A 16,175-nucleotide genomic window follows, 5' to 3' on the forward strand; every position below is an offset into this window, starting at 1 on the left:
GGCCTAAATATGGACCTAACGATCTCGGAATTTCATGAAACAAGTTTCTATGGATTCCTAATTTTCTCATAATCATAAAAATATCCTAAATCTGAATTTTAACCTAATAAATTAAGTGTGGTGATTTTTTAACATGAATATGACCTAATTCATAATAAAAAATTCACCGCACTCAATACAATATGTTAAAATTATGGATGAAGATATTTTTAAGATCATGAGAAAATTAGGAACCCAAAGAAACTTGTTTCATAAAATTCTGATATCGTTAGGTCCATATTTAGTGAAACATAGATAGTTTAGTATTAATTAAGTATGTTAGCGTTTAACGCATGTTTGAATATGTGTTTAAAACTTAAAATATTGATCTACAGATTTCAAAATTTCATGAAATAAGAGTCTATAAGTTTCTAATTTTCCCTTAATTATAAATATATCCTCATCCTTAATTTTAAAATAATATATTGAGTTTCGTGTGATTTTTACCTGAAATAGGTCAAATTCGGGTTAAAAAATTACCACACTAAATATATGAGATTAAAATTATGGATGACGATATTTTTAAGATCATGAGAAAATTAGGAACCCGAAGAAACTTGTTTCATGAAATTCCGAGATCGTTAGGTTCATATTTAGGCCTTCCGAATGATTTTTCTTTTAATTTTTATTTTTCTTAAATTTGGGACAAATTTTTGGATTCGTCCCAGATTTTGGGACGAATTTCTGGATTCGTCCCAGATTTATGGACGAATCCAGGATTCGTCCCAAATTTAAGAAAAATAAAAATTAAAAGAAAAATCATTCGGAAGACCTAAATATGGACCTAACGATCTCGGAATTTCATGGAACAAGTTTCTATGGATTCCTAATTTTCTCATAATCATAAAAATATCCTAAATCTGAATTTTAACCTAATAAATTAAGTGTGGTGATTTTTTTAACATGAATATGACCTAATTCGTAATTAAAAATAAACCGCACTCATTACAATATGTTAAAATTATGGATGAAGATATTTTTAAAATCATTAGAAAATTAGGAACCCAAAGAAACTTGTTTCATAAAATTCCGAGATCGTTAGCTCTATATTTAGTGAAACATAGATAGTTTAGTATTAATTAAGTATGTTAGCGTTTAACGCATGTTTGAATATGTATTTAAAACTTAAAATATTGATCCACATATGTCAGAATTTCATGAAACAAAAGTCTATAAGTTTCTAATTTTCCCTTAATCATAACTATATCCTCATCCTTAATTTTAAAAAAATATATTGAGTTTCGTGTGACTTTTACCTGAAATAGGTCAACTTCGGGTTAAAAAATCACCACGCTAAATATATGAGATTAAAATTATGGATGACGATATTTTTAAGATCATGAGAAAATTAGGAACCCGAAGAAACTTGTTTCATGAAATTCCGAGATCGTTAGGTTCATATTTAGGCCTTCCGAATGATTTTTCTTTTAATTATAATTTTTCTTAAATTTGGGACGAATTTTTGGATTCGTCCCAGATTTTGGGACGAATTTCTGGATTCGTCCCAGATTTTGGGACGAATCCAGGATTCGTCCCAGATTTTGGGACGAATCCAGGATTCGTCCCAAATTTAAGAAAAATAAAAATTAAAAGAAAAATCATTCGGAGGGTCTAAATATGGACCTAACGATCTCGGAATTTCATGAAACAAGTTTCTATGGATTCCTAATTTTCTCATAATCATAAAAATATCCTAAATCTGAATTTTAACCTAATAAATTAAGTGTGGTGATTTTTTAACATGAATATGACCTAATTCGTAATAAAAAATTCACCGCACTCAATACAATATGTTAAAATTATGGATGAAGATATTTTTAAGATCATGAGAAAATTAGGAACCCAAAGAAACTTGTTTCATAAAATTCTGAGATCGTTAGGTCCATATTTAGTGAAACATAGATAGTTTAGTATTAATTAAGTATGTTAGCGTTTAACGCATGTTTGAATATGTGTTTAAAACTTAAAATATTGATCTACAGATTTCAAAATTTCATGAAATAAGAGTCTATAAGTTTCTAATTTTCCCTTAATCATAAATATATCCTCATCCTTAATTTTAAAATAATATATTGAGTTTCATGTGATTTTTACCTGAAATAGGTCAAATTCGGGTTAAAAAATTACCACACTAAATATATGAGATTAAAATTATAGATGACGATATTTTTAAGATCATGAGAAAATTAGGAACCCGAAGAAACTTATTTCATGAAATTCCGAGATCGTTAGGTTCATATTTAGGCCTTCCGAATGATTTTTCTTTTAATTTTAATTTTTCTTAAATTTGGGATGAATTTTTGGATTCGTCCCAGATTTTGGGACGAATTTCTGGATTCGTCCCAGATTTTGGGACGAATCCAGGATTCGTCCCAAATTTAAAAAAAATAAAAATTAAAAGAAAAATCATTCGGAGGGCCTAAATATGGACCTAACGATCTCGGAATTTCATGAAACAAGTTTCTATGGATTCCTAATTTTCTCATAATCATAAAAATATCCTAAATCTGAATTTTAACCTAATAAATTAAGTGTGGTGATTTTTTAACATGAATATGACCTAATTCGTAATAAAAAATTCACCGCACTCAATACAATATGTTAAAATTATGGATGAAGATATTTTTAAGATCATGAGAAAATTAGGAACCCAAAGAAACTTGTTTCATAAAATTCTGAGATCGTTAGGTCCATATTTAGTGAAACATAGATAGTTTAGTATTAATATAATATGTTAGCGTTTAACGCATGTTTGAATATGTGTTTAAAACTTAAAATATTGATTTAAAGATTTCAGAATTTCATGAAATAAGAGTCTATAAGTTTCTAATTTTCCCTTAATCATAAATATATCCTCATCCTTAATTTTAAAATAATATATTGAGTTTCATGTGATTTTTACCTGAAATAGGTCAAATTCGGGTTAAAAAATTACCACGCTAAATATATGAGATTAAAATTATGGATGACGATATTTTTAAGATCATGAGAAAATTAGGAACCTGAAGAAACTTGTTTCATAAAATTCTCAGATCGTTAGGTCCATATTTAGGCCTTCCGAATGATTTTTCTTTTAATTTTTATTTTTCTTAAATTTGGGACGAATCCTGGATTTGTCCCAAATTTTGGGACGAATTTTTGGATTCATCCCAGATTTTGGGATGAATTTCTGGATTCGTCCCAGATTTTGGGACGAATCCAGGATTCGTCCCAAATTTAAGAAAAATAAAAATTAAAAGAAAAATCATTCGGAAGGCCTAAATATGGACCTAACGATCTCAGAATTTCATGAAACAAGTTGCTATGGATTCCTAATTTTCTCATGATCATAAAAATATCCTAAATCAGAATTTTAACCTAATTAATTAAGTGTGGTGATTTTTTAACATGAATATGACCTAATTCATAATAAAAAATTCACCGCACTCAATACAATATGTTAAAATTAAGGATGAAGATATTTTTAAGATCATGAGAAAATTAGGAACCCAAAAAAACTTGTTTCATAAAATTCCGAGATCGTTAGGTCCATATTTAGGTCTTCCGAATGATGTTTCTTTTAATTTTTATTTTTCTTAAGTTTGGGACGAATCCTGGATTCGTCCCAAATTTTGGGACGAATCCTGGATTCGTCCCAGATTTTGGGACGAATTTCTAGATTCTTCCCAGATTTAGGGACGAATCTAGGATTCGTCCCAAATTTAAGAAAAATTAAAATTAAAAGAAAAATCATTCTGAAGGCCTAAATATGGACCTAACGATCTTGGAATTTCATGAAACAAGTTTCTATGGGTTCCTAATTTTGTACCGATCATATAAATATCCTAATCCTGAATTTTAACTTTATATTTTGAGTGTGGTGATTTTTTTAACTCGAATATGACCTAATCCAAGGTAAAAAATCACCAATGTCATTATATTATATTAAAATTAAAAAAGAAAATATTTTTAAGATCACAAGAAAATTAGAAACCCATAGAAACTTGTTTCACGAAAATACGACATCTCTAAGTCCATATTTAATGTCTCCGAATCATTTTTCTATTTTTTTTAAAAAATTTTTATATTTTGGGATGAAATCTGGAATTCGTCCCAGATTTGGGGACGAATTCCTAGATTCGTCCCAAAAATTGCCCTAAATCTCCTCCCACCCATCTGCCCCTTCACTCATCCCTTCACTGCAACTCTTGCGACGGCTGATTCCTTCCCGATCGGCTGCGGCACAGGTAACCCTCTCCCTTCTCCCCTCTTCCCTCTTCCCTCTCCCTTCTCCCACATCTGCCCACTTCTTCTCGCGTGGTCGCGCCTGGCCGCGCGTGGCCGCGCCTGGCCGCGGCTGGCGGCAGTTGGCCGCGAGTCACCGCTGCTAGCACTGATGTCGCAAGATTTGGAATGGTGGAGTACTGATCTGTGAAATTTAGGGCTTCGTTCTTGTTTGTTAACAAAGAAAAGCACTGCAACCCTTGATCACTTAGATGTCAATGACCAATGATCTGTGAAATAGGATTTAGGGCTGTTTTTTGGATAAAGATTTGTAGTTCTTCTTGTATATAGATGTGCAGTTTAGGGGTGTGGAAGTAATAAAATCTCAACTACACTAGGGCAAAATTTTGATACTAGGGTTTCGAATCCTAAATGTATGGGGAGCTCCAATATACCATAGGTATAAATTTACCTTTGATTTTCTGTGTACTGATCCTCTTTATCATTACAAATACTTGTAGGATAGTTTTTAGATTGGAATTAATTAATGGAGGGACAAATTACAATAGAGTTGACATGTTTTTTTTTCTTTGATACAAAATTTAAAGGGTGCTCATCATTTTTATTACTGTTAAAAAAATTTTCTTTTAAAGAAAATAACAGAAGCGACCCTATTCTATTTTTTATCTCAAAAACATCCTTATCAAAATATTTTATTTTTCATCTAAAAAATGTCAATTCTGATCCACAATTGCTCTAATATAGAGAGTAATTTTGTTTTTTCCAAATTTTGTTCCATTAAAATATTATTATTTCAATTTAATCACAATTGCTTCAACTCTATTAAAATTGTTAGATTAATACTATAATAATTGATAATGTTGTTTGTGGAGGTCTCAATTTGGCGTAATCTCAGTGTAGTTGAAGACAACTGTATTTGTTCACCTCTTTTCGGTATTCCTAAGTTCATTAATATGCATTTAATGATCTGTATATAAAGTTAGCTTTAAATAGTTATTTTATAGTTGATTAATTGCGTTTCTTCTTTTTGATAAGCTGTTCTTTGTTGTTTGGTCTTCAATGATAAGATTTATCTCTTTTAATAATGTTTAACTAAATAGCTGAATTCAGTTAAAATGCAGAATGAGCGAAGTTGGATGTATAACAAGAATTCAGGTATAATGCAGAATGAGGAAGAGGAGGCGGAGGAGGAGGATGATGATAATCACAATGATGACTTTGATTTTTGATGATGGGTAAGTTTTGTTAGCTTATTTAAAAAAATTTCCCATAATTATGTATGATGATTATTTGTCTCATGTTTACTGTTTTACACATTAATCAATGGCTTGTTAACTTTTCTAATTTTTATTTTAATTAATATTGTCAATTTGTTTTTAATAGGGTTGGTAAGGCGAACTAAAGGTCCGAGAAAAAAGTAAGTATTAAGTAACATGTTAAACTTTTAATTTTATTTATTTATTTTTTTTAATTGCTTTTAATTTATTGAAATTTGTTACTATTGTATTATTAGTTCAAATTGCAAATTATGATTAGAGTTTACCTAGCAACCAAGTAACCATGATTACTAAAACACTTGTATCACGAAAAAATTAAGTTTAATTAGTTTGTGTTTTCTTCATTTGAGCTATTTTCATATGTTAGGAAATTTTAAGAATATCTTTCATGCTCTCCATGTGTCATGGACATAGAATATTTGTAGCTATTGATTGATATGGTGAAATAGGTATTATTATAACAATTTGATGTGCCATTTATTATAACAAATTATTATAACAATTTGTAAATATTATCATATTTACGATACTTTTACTTAGCTTCAAGATACTTCTTATAATTTTATGACATGGATGATTCATATCGTTGGTAAATAGGGCATTTATTTGAATGTTTAAGGAATTTCACAGTTATGTCTTGTTTCCAATCTTTCTTGTTGCATGGGCATATCGTATCATATTTATAATCTTTCTTGTGTCACGCCCCAGGTAGTCCCTGTCCGAAGAAATTTCGGCAGCATCTCCCCTGTACGGCGGACAATATGAATCTCAGTATACATATATCCATACCTCGGCCACACTCGGCTGGAACAATACACACAAATAGTAAACAATCCACGCAGTTATATTTAACGAAAAGATGATATAGAAATCAACGAAGATATACGTACACATCCTACTCCACTACAACGAAGAAATGAAATCCACGAAGTAATGAAATATTCGCAGCGGAAAACAAAGTAGCAAACCCGAGTGTTCGATATAAAGTCCACAATACAACCCATATCACAAGTATACGAATAAAAGCGAATACAGAAAACGATATCTAGAAATCTTCGCGACACAGGGGCCTAGCGACTGGAATCTCCCCTGACGGCCTCAACCTGAAAAAAAAGTAACAACGGGGTGAGTTCAAAGAACTCAGCAGGTAGACCAATAGACATGTACAACAATATATATCCACCAGTAATAGTTTAAGGTACAGTCTCCTAAACCATGAGATCAAGAGTACAGTTCTCTAACCATACCACCTACGGTATAGTCTCCTAACAGAATAACAGATATGCATAGCCGAAATAAACTGTAGTAACCAGCAATAGGCATAAGGTACAGTCTATAGCAAGAATAATAAGAAAATGCATAACTGAAATAAATCAACCTCACAGAGGAGGTGCGTCGGTAATCTACAGATACAAGATAGTAAAGAAGCAAAGCATCGTCGAGGTTTCATACCATCGAATCCCAAAAGATCCTTCCACGCCGACGATCGGTGGATCTGGATCGATCCAGATCCGGCCAGTGAAGAGGTGGATCGCACTATGAGTACTGCGAGGAGAGATGAACGGAGGTCGATGCGGAGTACACCTATCCTCCAACCTCACTATAGAGGGAGCGCCATGCTCTCATCTCCTGGTACACAATGACGGGGAGCCCTGTGCTACCACGCTGCCTATCACACTACCCATGAGTGGAGCCTCCAATGGAGCACCACCGAGCAACCCACACACTCTGTGTGCCACTACCCATGCAATGGTCACATGGTGCGCAGGTCAATGTAGCTACCGACGAGCTCAACAATAATGGAGTCGTCAATCGCCCAGCATGCAATCATGCGATATGGTGCATGCGGCTACAATATATCATACCTGAACATATCCTCCATATGTGTAGATGCCAAACAGACAAACACATATATAACGATGATAATAAACAGCATAAACCAAAGACATCACATATAACAATGATGTAAGTATCATGAATCCAAGAGCATGTATCACACATGTAAAGCAACTAATCCAGTAGAGTAGAGCACTATAGATATGCATCTCTATGATCATATATACACATGGCAAGAGATATAATACCCAATCCTGAAATAAAGCAACTAGCAGATGAAACATGTGATAGGTATCAACTAAGCTAACGCCGGGGAAATGCTAACTCTACCAATCACTAGTAATTATATATAAGCTACACATATCATAAGACAATATCAAAAAGATAAGTCAAAGGGTACCCGCCTCAAATAGAAGGTACAATCCAAATCCGAAGTCAACGTCGAGACGTCTGTCTCGAATCAGAATCCTGCGTCAAACAACATATATATTTTATTTAGCTAAATCCAAATGAATAGCTAAATAAAATCCCTAATACTAAATTAGGGCAAAACCCTAATCAACACAATAACACCTTACCTAGTTAAATCTAATGGTCAATTAGGGTTAGTTACCTAACCTCTAATCACCAATTAGATTAGAAATCTAAACTTAGATTAAATCCAATAGTTGACTAGGGTTAATTGTCTTAACCCTAATCATTCCATTAGTTTAATCTAAGTAAATAAATCTAATCACAATCAACAACTAGTAATCCAAAAAAATACCTAATTCAACATGATCATAACCCTAGTTCATCCACACTAAGATCCATCATCTAAAACAAAGAACAAAACCTACACATCATATATCAATTATCTGTTTCTTACCTCAATCTCAGCTACTGGATGCTGGAATCAAATAAGAACCTCACTGGAAATCAATCCCGTGACCTAAATCATTGATCCACAGCAACCCAATGCTTCCTTTAATCAAGAACCGTAAGGTCATCACAGCAGAAAAACAATCCAACAAGATCCTTGAATCTCCATAATTCCCAACATTACCTCAATTGATCGTCTCTAGAAAATGTCACCCGATCCAATCCGTGAAGCGGAGTATCGAAGATTCCTCTGATCCTCAAATCAACAATCAACAAGGAAGGGAATCCAAGACCTGACCTAGGATCGCCAACAATCAGGGAGGCAACGAGCAAGAATCGGGAAAGAAGACTCAATCTAGGGCACAAACCAGAGAACAGGCAAATTCTGTTAGGGCTAGCTTACCCACGCCGGCGAATCGAGTGGCACAAATCCGAACTAGGGCACCTCTCCAAGCTTCGGTGGACGATTGGATGGGGGTCGACGCGAGATCTGGTCCTTCACCGTGCCCTAGCCACAGCCCCTTCGGTGATCAGCCGCAAGATCCGCCGAACAGCAACTCCTCGGCCGATTACAGTCTGGAGAGGAGAACCACCGACCGGATCTGAGCTTGTGGTGTCGATGCCGGCAGAGGAAGGATCGCCAAAGGAGAAGCTCCACTCCCGTCGCCTCCGATTCGTCCGCGAGAGAGAGAGCATAGAAGGAAGAAGGGGAGATCGGGGAAGTGAGGAGGAAGCTCGGGTTTGGGATCGGCGTTGTAAGGGAGAAATAAAAGAAAAGGAATTTATATATTAACACATTTCCTTACTTAAACGGGTATCCTAAACAGGCTTTATCGGAACCCGAAATTGATCCCCTCAAAACCCTCCGTACGAGCTCCGAAAAATTCCCAGAAAATTTCTAAAAATTTCAGAAAATTTTATAAGGCTATTTCTGAAGTAACCCTATTTATTAAATTTTTCCGGGATCTCACATCTTGTTACACATGATCTGGTTTATTTGTTTGTTGTTATGTAGGCAAAGGAGATTTGAGGGGGTGCAAAGCTTTTGTGGCAGACGAAGATGACTTGATGTATTCTTAGTTTATTTACCTCCTTGGATGGATGATGGATTTATATAACATTTGATTGTTGAACTTTATAATATTTTCTAGAAGCTTGAACAAGATAGATCTTGTAAAATTTGTTGAGATCTTTATGTTTGTTGAATTATGAGTTGATCGAGTTCAATTATTACTCCTGTATGTGAAATTAGGATGTGTTGAATGTATATAATATGTTATTTGAATTTGGTGTTTATGTATCTATGGATTGAATTATAGAAAGAAATTTAATTTGGAAAAAAAATTTAATATTAGAGACGAATTTGGCGACGAAAACAATTTGTTCCCACTCTATCGTAATCCTCAATAATTTTGCGACAAATTTATTTTCGTCCCAGAATCTGGGACGAATATGTGGATTCGTCCCAGAATTTGGGACGAATTCTGGGATGAATCCACAAAATTCGTCCCAGATTTTGGGACGAATTTTGGGACGAATCCACAAAATTCCTCCCAAAATTCGTTCCAGATTCTGGGACGAATTTTGGGACGAAAATTTATTTATTAATTAAATTAGTATTTTTGTTCCCAAATTCGTCGCAAATGCTTATGAAAATTATCAACGAATTTGGCTACGAATATTGAAGTCATTGCCAAATTTTGTTGCAAAATACGTTGCCAATTTTGCAACAAATTTATTATTTGTTGCAAAATTAGGGACAAATTTGGCAACAAAAAAAAATTTGTCACCGAATTCGTCCCCAAATTCGTTGCATTATTAGGGACAAACTTAGCAACAAAAAATAATTTGACACCGAATTCGTCCCCAAATTTGTTGCAAAAATAGGAACAAATTTGGCAACAAAAAATTATTTCCTCCGAACTGAATTCATCCCCAAATTCGTTGCTAACTTTGCAACAAAAAATTATTCGTTCCTTTTTTGCGACGAATTTGGGGACGAAAATTTTATTCGTCGCCAATTTTGTCCCCAAATTCGTTGCCGAATTTGCAACAAACCATAATTCGTTCCAAAAGTTGGCATCAAAGATTTTGGGACGAAAATATTTTCGTCCCTGATTTCGTCCCAAAAAATTTTGCAACGAATTTTTTTTTAAAAATTCGTCCCAAAATGTCTTATTTTTTGTAGTGAGATATCCCCACCACCCTTATCATCATCCTATATATGTCCCTTGACAAATACCGATAAAAGGTCAAACCCTCTAATATGAGATATAGACTACAAGATCTAGTAAAATGATCACGTGGTCAAGGTCTTAAGCCACCTGATAGAGACAATGTTAGCTGAGTCGTCTAACCATTGTCTTGTATCCTATCATACTGTGATTGCTCCACCCTGAGGTTCAGCAACCTCCAGTATCGAGCAATAAACACAAAGATAGAGGAATGCTACAACTAAATAGCTGATCAAAATATCCGTCAATCGACGCTCTACCCCTCGAAGATCATCGTCTGAAATTATACCTAGTTATGGTTGGACCTCCTAAGTATTACTCAACTAATACCACTTCCTCCGCACCATTACGGGGTATATATATCACTAAGTACATCATGGATATCTAATCATATCCAATAGTTCCATGAGTCAGGATCTCCCATGGAACAACGTTAGGCAAGTCGACTGATCATCGCCTTATAATCCATCATGCTAACGAAGAAGTAGAGAACTACTCTCTCTCCAAACACCTCAAGGAAATCACTAAGTGATGACCTGATCTCCAAAAACATTCTCTGCTTCTTCCTTCACGTGGTATCGGGTCACGTAAAGGTTAAGCAGCTAACTCCAACTCTCCTACGTCAGTACAAATCATATATCCAAATGTACTCTCCAACTCCTACACACTAGTAACGATTGTATCTGTAACGCCCGAAAATTCTCAAACTTGCATTAGAATTTATCTACGATTTTTCTGGAATTTTTAGATATTTTTCCGGAATTTTCCGAGTAGCGGAAGTAGCAAAAATAAATATAAGCGTAAAACGGCCTAGGCGGGAATCGAACCCGAGACCTATGGTTTAGTGGACAAGGCCAATAACCAGTTGGCCCAGCAGGGCTGTGCTGAGAGAAAGGAGAATCAAATATATTTATATTTGAGTTGGGTTCATTAAACCACTTAATATAAATATAAACTTAAGTTGGGTTTGGTTTAAGAAAGGGGTTCGGCACTTATCCTCACGGCAACCTTTCTCTCCCTCTCCCGTTTCCTTCTCTCGGCGCAGCAAACCAAAGCAAGGGAACACCTAGGGTTTCCTTCCTAGGACCGTGTGTGCACTTTCCGGCGGCAACACCAGCACGAAGTCGGTTCTTCTCCGCGAGAGGAACGGGAGGACGTAAGCGGGTCATCGAGGGGAGCAGTTTTCTGGAACTCTAGCGAATAGAATCGTAAGAAATTACGATCAGGAGGTAAGAAACCCCTCACCTGCAGTATAATAGCTCCGTTTGGATTTTCTATGCATTAGATTAGTAATATGCAGATTTTGTTGACATGTAGGGTGTTTTAACCCTCCTCTCGGATTTAGGGATTTAGTTGAGCACCTTTAGATGGGCCGGACACGGTTACCCTCTTCAGTTGGGGTTGTAGACGTTGTCGGGTGCCTAAAGGTCTCCCTAATAAAGAGGAGAGTTGGGGCACACTAAGTGTTCGACAAAATAACTAGATCAGTAAAAATGTAACTTAGGCATTTTAATAGTACAGTTAAATGCATTAGAAGCGTTTAAACCAGTAAATCAGGTTATTTCAGCTATATGGGACTACGGTCCAATGGGTGGGCTCCCACAGTCGCCTCTAGGTTCAGACAACCTAGCTCTAGGTTCAGATAACCTAGAAACAGCATGTTATATCAGTTAGCTATAGATATCAGTATTTTATTTTCAGTGGCACTGTACTGGATCAGATATCCATTGGGTTGGACTCCCACAGTCGTCCCTAGGTTCAGATAACCTAGTCGCTAGGTTTAGATAACCTAGTAGACCCTACTAAATTCAGGACTTGCAAACTCGGGTCTAGTGAGGGATGTGCGCACAGCAAGTACAGTTGCCGGGCCCAAACAGCATGTTTAGTATTTTCACCTATTATGTATTAGATTTCAAAACTCAAAATCAGTTATGCTAGTTGAGTTTGTTTCCAGTTACAGATTTAGCTCCAGTTAGTTTAGCTTATATTCAGTTCAGTGTTTATTTGGTTGCTATGCCATGATTAGTTCAGTATGCCATGTTTATATGATTGTATGCCATGTCATGCTAGTATGTTCAGTATGTTTTCGAATAGCATGATTTCAAAATCATAATCGCATCGTATGCATGTTTTTGTGAGGTAGCTGGTTTCTTACTAAGCTTTAAGCTTACAGATACTATTTTCCTTATACTGCAGATACAGGTAAAAGGAAAGTGGACTAGTGGAGGCTGGAGGGCGATGCTACGATGATGTGTGTGTGCAAGGGGTCTGGAAGAAAGATCCTTGGGATCTAAACACTTTTGTTTCAGTTTTAGCACTTAATATGTCTAGTTTTATTTTTAGACTTGTTACTAATTGTTCTAGCTGAGTAACTATGTCTTGTTTAGCTTAACATGCTTAGAACATTAGTACTTTCATGCTAGAATGTTATTACATGTTGTTAGAATAGTTTATGATGCATTAGTTAGGTGTTATGTGGAATTTTGGCACGCCAAAGTGCTGAAATCAGAATTCTCGAGTGAAATCAGACACCGATCGGTCTCCAGACCGATCAGAGTCTGAGCTGTTCCACTGGATCGGTCAGCCGACCGATCCAGCGAGATACAGTAGCCTCGAAGAGATTTCCAGGTGCCTGGATCGGTCAGCCGACCGATCCAGCTCGATACAGTAGCCTCCAGGAGAACTGCGAGTGCCTGGATCGGTCAGCCGACCGATCCAGCCATGCCTGGATCGGTCTGCCGACCGATCCAGCACGGGACAGTAGCGAACCCAGGATTCTGCAGGTTCCTGGATCGGTCTGCCGACCGATCCAGTAGCGTACAGAGTCGCAGTATAGTTTGGGGATCAGTCGATGGAACGATCCAGCCCTGAACAGAAGTTGAGCTTTGTGGATCGGTCAGCCGACCGTTCCAGAACCTTTCTTCCGTGCCAGTAGTAAGCTGGAATGATCTTTGGATCGTTCCGATAGCCAATCGACCCACGGGTCGATTGAAATGTCTGATTACAGTTAGTAGAATATCCGAGAGGCATAGATTGTCTTTCCTAGCACGGGTACAGTAATTAGTTAGCAAAATTTTAATTAGCCCAGCTTTCCGCACAGTATAGTTTCAATAGTTAATGTAGCGATCCGGCTCACAGATTAGTACCCAGGAGTTGGGTCGTTACAGAGTGGTATCAGAGCAGTGTTCCTTACTTCCTACATACACATTAGCATCGTGCCTACAGCTTCCAAGTAAGAATACCTCTACTCTCTTTATTGTTCTGCTTTCTAGTTACAGTTCATATTTATATGCTTACTGCTTGTTAGTATGTGATAGTTTTAAACATGATATCAGTAGTTGTGAAACTATGAATGCCTTAGTTATGTATGTTCTCTATGTCATTAGAAATGGCACGAGGACGCCCAGCTAAGCGGGCACCAGCTACTGAGCCCCAGCATGAGGCAGGCAGTTCAGTGCCTCCTCCAGATCTTACAGCACTGGTGGCTCAGTTACAGCAGCAGCTAGCTGAACAGCAACAGGAAATAGCCACCTTAAAGGCTAACCAGCAACATACTCCTACCGTCACCCCGGAGCCAAACTTAGCAACCCCAGCATTTATAGAGGTTCCACCAGTTCAGCCAACAGCACCAGTACCAGCACCCATAATCCCAGCAGCTGAGCCAAGAAAGGAAGCCTACCTGATCCAGTGGCAGAGAGTTAAGCCCGAGAATTTCTCAGGCACTAGCGAACCATGGGATGCTCAAGCATGGTTCAAAACACTGGAGAGGATAATGGAGCTTCTGGACTGGCCGGAGCAGGAGAAGGTGAAATGTGCTTCCTTCTGCCTGACAGGGGATGCCAGTATGTGGTCGGAGAGAGTCAGAGCGAAGCGCCCAGTGAATCAGATGTCATGGGTGGATTTCGAGAAAGAATTCTTCGAGGAGTTCTTTCACATGCGGGTCACAGACCACCGTTACGACGAGTTCGTCGAATTTCGCCAGGGCAACCTTTCAGTGGAGGAAGCCGTGAAGAAATTCAACAGGTTGGCTCGTTTATGCCCAGAGCTAGTCAGCACAGAGAAGGAACGAATCCGGTTGATGCTCAAGATGCTGAGGCCAGAGATAGCAATGAACGTGGCTGGTGGCATACATAAGCCACAAACCACCGAGGAGTTAGTGAGCAGTGCCCTGACCACAGAGCATTACCAGAACAGCATAAAGCAGCAGAAGCAAGTCGCTTCAGAGTCCAAGGGCCAAGGAAACTCTCACACTCAGAAACAGCAAGGCCACAGCTCCAACTGGAAGGGGAACTCCAACAGCAAGCGCAAATCAGGGAGTGACCCAAAAGGAGGACCATCTAGCAAGCGACCCAGTCATCCAAAGTGTGCTACTTGTGGGAAATTCCACCCAGGGGTTTGTCGCAAGGGCACACGAGGATGCTTTGAATGTGGACAAGAAGGGCACATGGCCAAGCAGTGCCCGAACAAGGCCAGTCTTCCTCAGCCGCAGCAGATTCAGTACGCAGGCCAGCCGGCTCAGCTATACCAGATGCAGGCCGCTCTAGAAGGTCCACACATCAGCCAGGGCAGATTAGAAGCCCCTCTAGCTACGACAAACGCGAGGATCTACTCACTCACCAGAGAGGACGTAACCAATGCCTCGACCGTTGTCACAGGTCAGATTAGCATTTTACAGTATAGTGCTATTGTTTTATTTGATACTGGGGCAACCCATTCATACATAGCCAGGATGTTCTCCGAAAAATTACAAATACCCCCAGAGGTACTCAGTGGTCAGTTCTTAACGGCACTACCTTCGGGAGAGATCATGGCATCCACGCACTGGCTCAGAGTAGTGCCGGTCATTATAGCAGACAGAGAGCTCTTTTGCGATCTGATAGTGCTAGAGATGACCGACTATGACATTATCTTTGGGATGGATTTTCTGATCAAATACGGTGCTACCATAGAGTGCCGTAAACAGAAAGTCATCTTCCAACCTGAAGAAGCAGTGCAATTTGAATACAGCGGGGAACCAAAGAGAAAAGCCAAGAAGTTTCTCTCAGCCATGAAGGCACAGAGGTTGATGGATTCAGGATGTACAGGGTTCTTAGCACACGTGGTCAACACTGGTCAGGACAAGGACCGACAGCTAGCAGAGGTCCGAGTCGTGTGTGACTACCCAGCAGTCTTCCCTGAAGAATTACCAGGCTTAGCACCAGACAGGGAGATTGACTTTGAGATAGAGCTCATTCCCGGTACAAATCCTATCTCCAAAGCGCCTTATCGCATGGCTCCAGCAGAACTGAAGGAACTTCATGACAGGAGCTGCTCGACAAGGGTTTCATACGCCCGAGTCACTCACCATGGGGAGCGCCTGTATTGTTCGTGAAGAAGAAGGATGGAAGCATGCGACTGTGCATAGACTACAGATCCCTGAATCAAGTCACGATCAAGAATAGGTATCCTCTTCCCAGAATCGATGACCTGTTCGACCAGCTGAAGGGAGCAGCAGTGTTCTCCAAGATAGATCTCAGATCGGGTTATCATCAGTTGAAAGTCAAGGAAGGGGATATACCTAAGACGGCATTCAGGACCAGATACGGACACTACGAGTTCGTAGTCATGCCCTTTGGCGTGACCAATGCTCCGGCTACATTCATGGACCTCATGAACAGAGTATTCAGGGAGTATTTAGATAAGTTTGTTATTGTGTTTATCGATG

General features: G+C 38.0%; 2 long non-coding RNA genes across 2 annotated transcripts; one reads left to right on the forward strand and one right to left on the reverse strand.

Annotated features, from left to right (window-relative positions):
* Positions 1-5,114: 5,114 nt before the first annotated feature.
* On the forward strand, positions 5,115-5,673 carry LOC121993883. The gene is made up of 3 exons (XR_006115458.1): positions 5,115-5,196; positions 5,374-5,498; positions 5,647-5,673. It is a non-coding gene; the product is annotated as an uncharacterized LOC121993883 (long non-coding RNA).
* Positions 5,674-8,276: 2,603 nt separating this feature from the next.
* LOC121993884 lies at positions 8,277-8,950 on the reverse strand. Its single transcript, XR_006115459.1, has 3 exons — positions 8,641-8,950; positions 8,422-8,530; positions 8,277-8,340 (listed from the first exon to the last, which is right to left on the reverse strand). It is a non-coding gene; the product is annotated as an uncharacterized LOC121993884 (long non-coding RNA).
* Positions 8,951-16,175: the final 7,225 nt, after the last annotated feature.

Source organism: Zingiber officinale, chromosome 6A (genome assembly GCF_018446385.1).
Source record: "Zingiber officinale cultivar Zhangliang chromosome 6A, Zo_v1.1, whole genome shotgun sequence".
NCBI classification, from domain to species: Eukaryota; Viridiplantae; Streptophyta; class Magnoliopsida; order Zingiberales; family Zingiberaceae; genus Zingiber; species Zingiber officinale.